General features: G+C 37.5%; 1 long non-coding RNA gene across 1 annotated transcript in view; it reads left to right on the forward strand.

Annotated features, from left to right (window-relative positions):
* LOC122811603 overlaps nucleotides 1–10671 on the forward strand; it is a 17604-nt gene extending 6933 nt beyond the window's left edge. Inside the window, exon 2 of the long non-coding RNA XR_006366273.1 lies at nucleotides 8863–10671. This is a non-coding gene — a long non-coding RNA (uncharacterized LOC122811603). The remainder of the gene's footprint in view (nucleotides 1–8862) is intronic.
* Nucleotides 10672–12959: the final 2288 nt, after the last annotated feature.

The raw sequence follows: 12959 nt of genomic DNA on the forward strand, positions 1-12959 counted from the left end.
CCAAACAATACAATATAATGCAATGCAATGCAGTAAACGACTAAGTTATTGCACCTGGGTATAATTGCATATGAAAGGAATAAGGTAAGGTGCACAGGAATGTAAACATATACCTTATAGCGGAAACGGCTACTATCTGTACTCAATTTGAGTATTTAGCATTGTTCAGCTCACGTATGGCTTTGGGATACAAACTGTTCTTAAGTCTGTTTATCTGAAATGGAATGGACCTAAACCATTTGCCAGAAGGCAGCAGCTCAATCAGGTGAGGTCCAGGGTGAGAAGGGTCTTTCAAGATGTTGCTTGCCCTGCTAAGACAGTGAGAGTTGAACAGTACCTCCAAAGAGGGCAGTGAGAAGCCAATGATTTTCTGGGCAGAGTTAATGATACTTTGAATGGTCTTCCTGCCTGCTTCCAAGCTGTTGGCATTCCACATAGAAATGCAGTATGTCATCACACTTTCAATAAACCAGTGGTAAAAAGACACCAGTAGCTTCTCCTGCAGGTTGTTTTTCCTGAGGATCCTCAGGAAATGGAGTCTGTGTTGTGCCTTTTTGACTGCCTTTGTGGTGTTTGTGGACCAAGAGAGATCTTCTGCCACACCTAGAAACCTGAAGGCAGGGCCCCATTCTACACAGTCTCCAGTGATATATATTGGGTTGTGATCTGTGCTGTGCCTCTGGAAATCTATTATGAGTTATTTTGTTTTGGAAGAGTTCAGGGCAAGGTTGTACTCAGTACACCATGCATCCAGTCTTTGAATCTCTGTATGCTGTCTCGCCTCCTCTTGAAATAAGTCCAGCCACTGTGGTGTCATCTGCAAACTTAATGATGGTTTTAGTAGACTGAGAGGGGACACAGTCATGGGTGTGAAGAGTGTACAGAAGAGGGCTCAGCACAGCCTTGCGGGACACCGTTGTTTAGCCTGAGAGTGGAGGAGAGGTACAGGCCTAGTCTAACCATCTGAGGATGGTTAGTCAAAAAGTCTTTAATTCAATGGTAGGAAGGTTCTGAAAGTCCAAGGCCAGCAAGTTTAGTGACCAGTCTATACAGGATAACTGTGTTAAAAGCTGAAGTAAAGTCTACAAGGAGCATCCTCACATAGCTACGCTGCTGCTCAAGATGACAAAGTGCAGTGTGTAAGGCAGTGGAGATGGCATCTTCTATAGACCAATTTGCTATGTAAGCATACTGGTGTGTATCCAAGATAACTGGGAGACTGTCCTTAATGTGACACAGAACCAGTTGTTCAAAACACTTCATGGTGACTTGAGTAAGTACCACTAGATAGTCATCGTTGAGACTACTAATGACAGGTTTCTTTGGCAGTAGAATGATTGTAGCTGACTTCAGACAAGATGGAATTGTAAAATTAGACAGAGACAGGTTGAAGATCTTTCAGAAGACTCCACAGAACTGGTCTGTGCATACTTTCAGCAGCCATGCCATCCCTCCATCAGGGCCAGCAGCCTTTCTTGGATTAACCGCTTTGAGCACACATCTTACATCATGCTCTTGTACTGTGAAGTGTGGTTGTAGGAGGCTAGGATAGGTGATGTGAGACTGCTGTGACCTCGCTGCTGATGCCTAAGTGTGACTGTCCCTGGTGTTTCCACCTCAGAATGGGCGAAAAAATAATTAAGTTCCTCTGCCATCGAGAAATCTCCATCAACAGCCATTACGGTTACTGGTTTTATGGTTGGTGATGTGCTGAATACCTTGCCATAGCTGTCATGGATCCTTGTTGGTGAAGTGATCCTCTATCTTCCTTTTATAGGCTGCTTTAGCTTCTCAGATGGCTTTCTTTAGGTTGTCACTTGCCCCCCTCGGAAAGGACTCTGTTGCCAGACCCCAAGGCTGCATTGAGGTGCTTGAGAAGAGATCTGACCTCCTTTGTCATCCAGGGATTCTGAATAGGGTACACATGAATGTGCTTGCTGACAGTGACATTGTCAATACAAGTTTTTATGTAGCAGAGTATCATTGATGTGTACGCTTGTAAATGTCCCAGTTAGTTCTTTCAAAGCAATTCTGTAGCTGTGAGAGTGTACCTCCGGGCCACATTTTAACAATCTTTGGAGTAATCTGGTCTTTTCTCCTAATAGGAGTGTATGCTGGAGTCAAAAGTATGGACAAATGGTCTGATTGGTCTAGATGAGGCAGCTGTTTTGCCCTATAGCCATCCATGATATTTGAGTAGGGCTTGTCAAGTGTATTTTCCTCCCCAATTACACATTTGATGTGTTGATGAAATTTGGGGAGAACTTGGTTTAAGTTCATCTGTCTGAAATGACCAGCTTTGATATGAACAGCTTAACGATGGATGTTTTGCTGCAAGTTAATGATGTCAAACAGGTGACCTAGAGCTGTGCAAGCATTAGCATCTGGTGGGATGTAAGCAGCTGTAACTATAGCAACTGTGAGCTCCCGAGGTAAATACAAGGGCCTGCATTTAATTGTCATATACTCCAGATCAGGACAGACAATCTTTGCGTTGGTACACCAGCTGTTATTCACATACATGCAAAGCCCCCCACCTCTGCTCTTACCTGAGTCTTTATTCCTGTCCAACCAAAAAGCTGTGCGGCTTGTCAACTTAATGGCTGATTCCGTTATACATGAGTTTAGCCACATCTCTTTAAATAATAAAATGCAACAGTCTCTTACAAGTTTGAACTTGTGAACTTATGAACTCAGTGGAAAACATGCATTGAAGCAGAACCTTATTTTTGATATGACGTAAAAGGGATGTTTTCATTGCTGGACAACATAATGTATAATAGAAACTTCACATAAATTTTTGATGCGGGTCTTTACAAATAATATCCATCCATTCATCCACAACCCCTTTTTCCATTTTTGCACATAGGGTCAGGGTGTCACTGCAACAATGACAATCATCTAGAGCCAAATTTTACACCGCTGGATGGCTAGCCCTGCCACAGCCATAAGTTAGTTATAAAAACATGATAATGGCAGCGTAGATTCATGGGTTCATAGATGTTTACTAGTTTAATGACCACAAAGGCCTTTTAAGCCTAGTCATGCATCCCAAATCTCTGACAAGTTCTGATACCCTTGATAGGTGTAAGCAGGGGCTTGAGAGATGAAACATTTACAAGCTTGGGCCTGGGAGATGAACCATTTACAGGTTGCCTGTGTCCATTAGAGACATAGGTGCCAAACCAAGACTGTATTTCCTGTTCCCCATCCAATTGTCCAGGTTGCACTTGAATTGGTTAAGGGAAGAACTCTGCTTCACATGGATGGGGAGACTGTTCCAGAGATGGGGTAAGCTCTGTGATACATAGCTGTCTTCCAGCAGGTCTTATTTATATGACAGGCAAGGTTTAAGTCTTTAGAATGGGTAATTCTGGTGCTATTGTTTTGTGGATATGCAGGAGATCCATCAGAGTTGGGTCTGAAAATGCCCTGTATGTCAGGCATAGATCTCCCATCAAAAGCCTGTAGGAGACAGAATGCAGGGATAGAGCCTTGAGGCAGTCTGCATAGAAATTTTACTTAATCCCTGTATTCTTTTAATGAGGAACCTCTGTGGGTGTTCCAGTTGTTGGATAGGCCTGGTTAGGGACATACCAAAGATGATATTGTACTCAATGAGAGGTCTAATGAAGGCTGAAAACAGTGGAACAATGACTTCCTTGGACTTAGATGCCATACCTTTGTTTATAAGTTGTGCAACATAGAATGATTTCCTCACTGCTATAGACATGTGATAGACAAAGATACAGAAATAAATGCTATATAGATCCAGAGGTGTAGTTAAGATGTTTTGAATTGTTCACCAACTTCCAGAATGTAGTCTTATAAGCTCATCTCTTCTAGTTTATTGGCAGGATATTTTTTCAGTACTGAAAAAAAATAACAGGGTATAAGCAGAAAGAAAAGAAAATGTCAATTAAGCATTCTGGGGGAAAAAGGTAAATATATAATTTAAGATACTTAAACCATGGTAACCACAGATGCTGTTGTCATACATATAAATAGCATGCCTCCTCATCCCTACCCCCAAACGGTAGCCACCTCCTGTTTACTCCTCAAATGACAGACTGGGAAAAAGGTAAAGCAAAGTACCACCGTAACATATTTCAACTTGATGCCTTCAGATATATTTACGTTACATACCTCCGAACCACTACTCCAGAAAGATCGCCATCCATATATACCTATGTTTGCTTGTGCATTATGGCTTATTGCTTCTACACTGCCTTTAGATAAGCCATAGTGACCTTCTGTGCAAAACGTTGAGGTCTGACTGTGAGGAAAGTTAAAGGAAAAATGACAACACTGTCCCCAGCCCCCACATAAGTACTGCAATGTTCTGTGCATACTTCTGAACAGGACCAGTTTTAGACTAGGTGAGAGCCAGGACAGAGGCTGAAGATGAGGGTCCTTCTCTGATGCCGATGTCAAAATCCCCTTATACAGCTGGGGGTGCATGGGGCTGCCAAGCTCAAGAATCTCTAAGGGACTGAATGCTCTCGAATGCATTTTTGTCTTATTTTTGAAAGATAATTACTTAACTGTTTTATTGTTATCCAGAAGAGTTATATGTATGCTCTAAAAAGTATTCAAGACAAAAGCAGAGGAACTAGTAAGCCCTTGTGGGAATATATAACCGTAGGTAAACGTTAGTTAACAAGTCTATGACTGGGACAACAGAGCTGCGCATAACAGAGCAGGTAGTGAGAAACAAAGGTCTCACATGGCAGCACCATAAGCTAAGGTGTTACATCACACTTTACTGTACTGCTGGTAACCTTCTGATGAATAGTTGTGAGAGCAAGAGACCAAGAAATGACTGACTGAAGGGTGCCTATGCTGCCATAAATGCCGACTCAGCTCCTGGATGCTACTAATCACAGGAAAGGAAAAAACAGACACAGACGATGAAAATAAGGAAAGAACAGAAAACTGAAAAGGTGGAATGGAAGATGGAAATGGTGTACAGAACAAGCATTTGTCTTCATATCTTTATGTACTAAACTATCACCAGTAGATCATGGGAAATAAAATTCAGGTAGAAAATGTAGAGATCAGTACTCTGTGAAGATATTCTCTTCCATACATTATATAGTATTATTCTTACATATTTTATGATCCACTCTGCCAGTTTACTTCTCGGGATATAAGAAGGCTTTCGGATAACAGGTACAAAAGGACGATGCTTCTACTTTCTATCTTTGGCATGCTGAGAGAAGTCTGTAGAGAGCTTTCCTTCACTTAAACAAGAAGTGCTATACAGACAATCAGTAGTAACCAGACACAATTCTGAATATATGTCATGGAAAGCACAATACTTTTATATTTAGCAGCAATGAAAGAAAGCGGCAGAAATATTTATATGATTATAAAAGAAACAACCATAATTGTTCAGGGGAGTTCAGGACCTGCTCAGAGAGGTATTGATATATCAGACTGCATTGATATACCCTCACACCCCTCAATGAAATAAAGAAAGTAAAAACAAAAACAGACCTGGTCTTCAGATAGGTATTGCTTTGCTCATGTTCTCCTGAATTCCAAAAATGACCTTCTCAGGAAAAAGATGCTGCACTGAGATTGTCTTCATTCATAAAATGAGAGTGTTCTGTGATTTTTTTTCTATAAAAGTCAGTAATTTTGGAACTGGGAGATCTATCATCTTCCTGTACCCACTGGATTAACTAACCTACATCCCAAGTCTTTCTGTCCCATGTTAATTATTATGTAGCAATTCTACCCATTCTTTAAATTGTTTAAAGCTACTCTTTGTTTTTGATTCCACAACCTCTTAAGGCAGTTGTTCTATATATCCTTCACCCTATCAGTTTAAAAAATACCCAACATTGTCCATGAATAATTTACCCTCCACATTAAAAATATATGTTCTCCCACTTTTATATACCGTTTTCTGAAATACTCTATTTACTAGACATTGTTGATTCCTTTATGGAAGTTTGATTCATTTATGGAAGTCAGCTGTTTACATCACATCTTTCCTGGCATTTTTTTTCTTCAAGGCTATGCACATTACATTTCTATAATTTGAATAAATAGACTATTTCTGAAAATGTCTTGTGTATCATATACAAGTAGCACTTACTCCATACCAAACAAAAGCTGTAACTAAATGAAAGTTAGAGTAGCCTTACCAACTTTTTTTGTAACTAGCACCTTACCTGTTGCCTCTGAAGGCAGTTGCATCATTTGAAGGCATCAGCCAAAGTTCTAGTCAGCTACTACCTTTGAAGGCAGTTTTACCCTTTGATGGCAGTAGCCATTGTGCTAGTTATCAGATCAGTATTTAATAAACTTATTCTAGCTTTTGTTTTGTATATACTAAATTCTTATACCCTCTCTTTATATAACTTCTGATGCAGATATGGCTTACTTGGTTTAATTTCTTCAAGTCTTTTGGGTTACTAATATCATGATGGGAATGGACCCCATTTCTAAGTCAAAGTATGATCAAAGTTCATGAAATTAGCAGTGTTTCAATATATATATATGGAGTTACATGTGTCGGATGCACCTATGAAATGTCTCCATTTTTTTTTACAGATTTACAAAGATGGTGTCTTGAGAACTGTAGGCAGAACATCAGATGGGGCTTCTTCTACTTTTTGGACATAGAGATAATTTACCTTTTTCTAATGATTGTACCTGTTTCTATGCAGTGTAGTATTTCTGCACCACTCTTAAATTGTTTTTTTTCCCCCACGACTATTGGTTAATTTTATTTAATTCTGTTTTTGGTCCCCCTTCTGCTAACCTTGAAACCCTGGGATCAATCCAGGGCCCATTTGCATTATTTGATTCCTTTACTGATGGTCTTGGATGTGGATTCCAAGGCCATCAAAGTGCTGGGGTGGACCTTTTTTATTTAATGCCGTAACCACTGTCCTGCCCAGCTTTGGCATCAGACATGTAATGGCATCAGTACAATGACATGTAAGAGTGTTTCCACAAAAGGCAAGCATCCTAATGTAAATGCCTTTGTGCACCCATTTACCTGCCTGCTGTTAATAACACAGGATACTGGCAGGCAGTATAACCCCCCCAAGCAACAGAGAACCAGTCAGTCACTTTAATCCCACCCCTCCAGCCCATACTTCAGCACCCGGGGTGTTACTTGACCAGGACACTGGCATCACATATGCGGGATTCTCTCTCTCTGTGTCATTATGCGGCTTACTTACCCACATTTACATAAATTGATATGACCACTCACAGACTTTTTTCACTTTTCTTGTTGCTGCTATTTTCCTAACAATACTGCAGTTGTCACTGATACTTATTCCTATCCACATACATTTTGTGGTTCTTTGTATTGTATCTATCATGCCATATTTTTAATGGTTGCTGAAACTTTACTAAATCTCTTTTATCAACCCTGTTGAAACAGGCACTTGTGCCCTGTGTCTAACTGTCTTGTCTATTTTAAAATAAATAAATAAAACTTTTGTACTATCTGAAATGTTATTTTAGATTCTGAAATCTTATTTATAGCAATTAAAAAGCACTTGACTCACCTACTGACTCAAGAAATACATATCTACAAATCCTATATTCCTCAGTGTGGACTTTATCAGTTATTATCCTTTATGTAGGTTGTTCAACTGTTTTACCCAGACTATTGTCCTAAAGTCTATTTCAGTTTTTTTGTACTGATTTTCATATGGCAGTGTATCAATTGCCTTGCTAAACTGAAAGCTGCAGACACAGTACTCTTCTCATAAAATACTTTGATCACTGTATTAAAACATATATAACATATCTTATTCACACACACACACACACACACACACACACACACACACACACACACACACACACACACACAGGTCTTCTCATTTCAGACAAGTAGCCCATATGTTGGCCTCAGAAACATCGACAACAAGAGGTCAACAGACCGGATATCGACACAGTACTGTGCATGCACTGAGAAAGAAGCTTGGTGCATACAATACTTTTAAAGCAAAAACAAAGAAATGTCATATTTTTTATAAGGGGACAAGTCCTCCTGCATGTACCACATCCCTTGCTAGTTATGTATACTAAATCTGAGATCACACAATTCCTGGGGAAAGGGAATATTCCCTTACCTAGGTATTATTGAGCTCTCACACCTGTCAACCATCTGCATATGTCAACTGAATATGGTCAATTAAACCAATGTCGACCAACAAGCATTTAGACCTACTGCAGGACACACAGACACACACACACACACACACACACACACACACACACACACACACACACACACACACACACACACACACACACACACACAACACACAACACACACATCTACATTATAGTCAACATCATGACTTTCACACTCCAGTGTCATGCTGACTTGAGTCCTGAGTACTAAAGCTCTTTCCTATATAATCAACAGTTCTTGCCTTAGTGATTCTATGATTTGTCTTGTCAGAGTTCAAATTAGTTCACAGGAGCTAATGCATTATTTCCACTAAAAATTTTACTCACATGACAACTTCATGCAATCTTAATGATAGTTTCAAGCAAGACATTAATTTTCAATAGATGCCTCCCTCCAACTCTCACTTTTAGTGCTGTTTATTCTTAATGCAACCCTCATAGTGTAGTGTTACTGCTCATCTGTACCTGGAAATGATGAAGTAACTTGTATTTCCTACTTTGGTACAATAGTTTGAATGTTTTATTGCAACCTTCTGTTTTCCTTCTTGTTACAGGGGATTATCCCCTTACAGGTAAATACCTCTCCTGTACTGCTCTTTCAGAATTACTATACTGTATAATACCTGTATATGTACATTAGCTTGTAAGAAATTATATTGACATATACATATGCAACTTTTTTGTTCCTAGGCCTTTGTGGAATGCTGCTCACTGTTTTGGTAACAAGATTCAAGCTCCTGAATTGAACTTCACAAGCTCATCCCAAGTGTAAAGATTTCACATTCAGATTTTCTCTCTGGTTACCTCAATGTCATATTGCTGAATAGAAACCAATGAGAAGGAAGACAACAGAAAAAGCACCTTTTTTGTTTCCTGTCTTGTTTTTCCTAGCTTGACATGTTATAATTATATTACTGTAGGCATACTTAAAGCATTTTGGATATAAACATTTATATGCCTGGATACAGATACCAACATATTTCCAGAAACACATTTTTGCCCACACTGAAACTGAAATATATCCCCAGCAAGAAAATCATACTTACATAAGAAAGCACTATATACATGCAGACAAATACTTATCTATCTAGAATGGAACATTTTTGTACCCCATCAAAGGTACCTATGTATACATACACGCACACATGTATACATATGCACAGCTTTGGACGAGTAGACGTTTACATCTGTTATGCTGTGTAAATGTAATACATGCAGACAGTTTAATGTCTAATAACTGCTGAATTTCAATACTTTTATTTTACAGTTATTTTACGTTATGCTTGTCTACATTATAAACATATATAAGTGGGATAGTCAGTGGTGGGACGTGTCACAAATCATTATATAAAGATGTCTATATCTGTGACCTCAAGTAATATGTGATGTTAAATAACTTCCTGGATAGCAAATATATGTGAGTTGTCATATGCCACAGGCCACCGTACTACAGTTATTTTACAAGTATTGTATATTTCATTTATGCAACGAACATTTATTGAACATTGCATTTGTTGCATACAAGTGCAAGACATGATTTTTCTACTTTATTTAATCATTATAGAAATAAAATATCTACACAAAGCACAGTTGCATACACAGTTTTCTGCTGAACGACTTAATCATTGCAGGACCTACTATCCATATTTGTTTTCAGCTTACTTGTGATTGTGAAAATACATGCAATTATTGTTCTCTGCTTTTGTTCTTTTACAAAATCAAAACAATATATGGATACAAAAATAAGTGAATATCATTGTGCTGAACAGCCTTTATGCTTGTTGTGCTTTATTTTTATTTTTATTTTAGTGTTAGATATAGTTAAAATTGTATGTTTTCATAATTAAAAAACATCATAAAGTCTAAAAGATTCCCACAAATAAAACATGAGTTGTTATATAGATATTTTTTACAATGAGCACAATTCATTCTCATAGTATTATTCACAGTTACGTTTAAGAACTGGGGACGGTATTTCTCTTGTTTTGCTTACAAGCAAAATGTAAAACATACTTATAAATAACTTATAACTTGCTTTAAGTCTTTAACTCCCTCCACCTTGTGACCCAGACACATTTGCATATATTTTACTTTATATTGTCTATAATGCCACTTTTGCACAATTGTAAACATTTTTAATTGTAATCAGTGTGACCTAGTGACCCAGTCTCAGTTGTATATGTAGTAATCCACTTTATACTGTCTAAGATGCCACTTTTGCACATTTACAATTTTTTTTTAAATTGTAATCTGCGTGCTCAATTACATTATACTACTGTATTTTTACTATATTCTACTAAGTAAAACTACAAATGCATGGTATTTTTCTCTCTGTGTGTTTATGAATGTAATTTTGTTTTTTTTGTTTTTTTTTAACACTGGAGCTTTTCTCCTGAGATCTCCACTGAAAATGGGCTATTAGCTCAGTTGGACTAACCCGGTTAACAAATGTCAAATTAATAAATAAATAAATGAATTTGTGCTCATGGTTAAATGCCATATTTTTACTCCTAGTACTTTATTTTTGTCTACGGTATTTTGCAGGATGTCCCTGATTTTGCCTCTTAGTTTTGTCTTGTGCATTGTAGACATTTTTGATTTTCTGGTAAATCACCAAGGATTACAGTCTGACAATTGTGCCAGACATTAGAATTTCAAAAGTCTTATTATTCAGAAAATGCATGTTTATGCAAACCCACTGTTCTATTAACTTTTTACAGTGAATTAAAGGAATATTTAAAATTGTCCCTGATTTTGGCTGTTTATCCCTTCATTATTTTTGACTTTGTCCAGAATTTTTGAGCAAAGAAGTTGAGAGATATATGTTTGAATGATACATTATGTATGATCGAACTTACTTAAAGTTGAACATTGTTGAACACAAGCAGCTTGTAAATGGGTCATCTCCCAGGGACCTACTTGTAAATGTTTCACCTTCCAAGCCCCTGCTTCCACTTTTCTAGAGTACCAGAACTTGATTTGGGATGCATGGCTAGGCTTAAAAAGGCCCTTGTGGTCATTAGACTAGTAATCACCTATAAACACAAAACAGCAACATAAAGAAGAATAAACATACATAATATCAAAACCCCTAAATGCTGAACCTGCAAAAGATTGAAAAGGAAGATAATTCCTTTTCCAGTCTTTATACTAAAACCCCATATAACATTAGTCTCTAATTTGTTTGACTAGTGGTAGTGTTATAGAAAGGTTATCTTTAAGGCAAGATGTATGGTTAGAGTTGGAGGTAGGGGCAAGGTTAGGGTTAGAGTTATAGTTACAATCACCCTGCCCGCACCACCTTAGTAATACATGCTAACCTTTATCTTACCTCCACCCTAGCACTACCCCTTACCTTAAAAAATACTTTCCTGTAACACTACCAAAACATAAGACATACTTGGACACACAAACTTACAGCAGTGCACACTGCCAACTTTACCTCTATCCCCTTACCTAAACCCTACCCTAACCTTAACTCACGTATGCTCACACATATACAAACACACACATTAAAGCTATACCCTTACCTAACCCTTACCCTAATCCTAACATCCAAACAAATGCATAGACACTTCCACCCTTTCCAAAGCCTCACTTAACTGTGCTGACAAAATGTAATTTCTAGATTTTGAACGTTTGACAATGTAAACATTCGATAATCTCTATTTTCCCTTGCAATTATTGAACAAATGTATGTTCGATAAAACTCACGGGAACTGTTTAAATGTATATTTTAGGTTGTAAATTACTTTTTGTTTTCTACTGCTATGAGGACTGCTGGTCTTGTCTGGATGTTTACTCATACCTCTTAACCTCTTAGCACAAGAAATTTGGACAAAGCGAAAAATAATGGAGGGGCAAAGGCCTAAAATGTAGACACATTTTAAAACTTGCTGTTATGAACTTAGAAGGTCCCCAGAATAAAAGGTGTTGTGTTACCATGCATCTTCTAAAGGATATAAAATCTGAAACTCAAATGTCTGTCATTATTTATTGTCTTCAATAGTCAAAAATTTGCCGGAGAACCACACATTTTATGAGGAACACACCAAAAATATGAGGCAAAAATCTGGACAATCTTTGAGAAGCAGGACAATTGAGAGTTATGTGTTTACTTCATTTACTTCCTAGCTGTGTCTGTACCGCTTCATTTCCTGTTTATGGGGTTTATACTTTCACTTTCAGCAGGAGGTTATTCATGTATTTATTTTTCCATTTGGATACCTATTACTGTTCTTAATTATATAATGATCTAAAAAAGATTTTTAGTGCTTTTTACTGTTGCAATAACGTCTGACATTATAATTTAGTGCTTGTTGTTTAGGAAATGCATGCTGATACAAATGTGGTTGACAGTCTTGATTTATGTTTTATTTCTTTTCTTGATACAGATTTAGTAGTGTAATTAACTTTGGGTGTTTTTGCAGTTAGGTGTTGCTTTTTATAGATGTATTGTTTTGTTTTTTTGTTTAGTTAGTATTTCTGCATTTGATACTTTATCTCTGATGAATTTCATGATGGGAACAGTTCATTCTCTGAGGGTTCTGTGTAGATGGATCACTAATGTCACACTTGAATGTATTTTACTGGAAGGGTCTTGTTCCTTAGAAAGTTTTGGGCAAAAATAACAGTATCTTTAGTTTGTCTAATTAGTTTTAGGTTTGCATTTCTGGTCTGCTGTGTATATATATCTATCAATCTATTTATATATATCTCCATACATATATATATATATATATATATATATATATATATCTATGGGTCCTATTTGTATTGTCGAAAGT

The sequence above is a fragment of the Protopterus annectens genome, chromosome 9.part0 (assembly GCF_019279795.1).
Source record: "Protopterus annectens isolate FY-2018-M chromosome 9.part0, PAN1.0, whole genome shotgun sequence".
Lineage (NCBI taxonomy): Eukaryota > Metazoa > Chordata > Ceratodontiformes > Protopteridae > Protopterus > Protopterus annectens.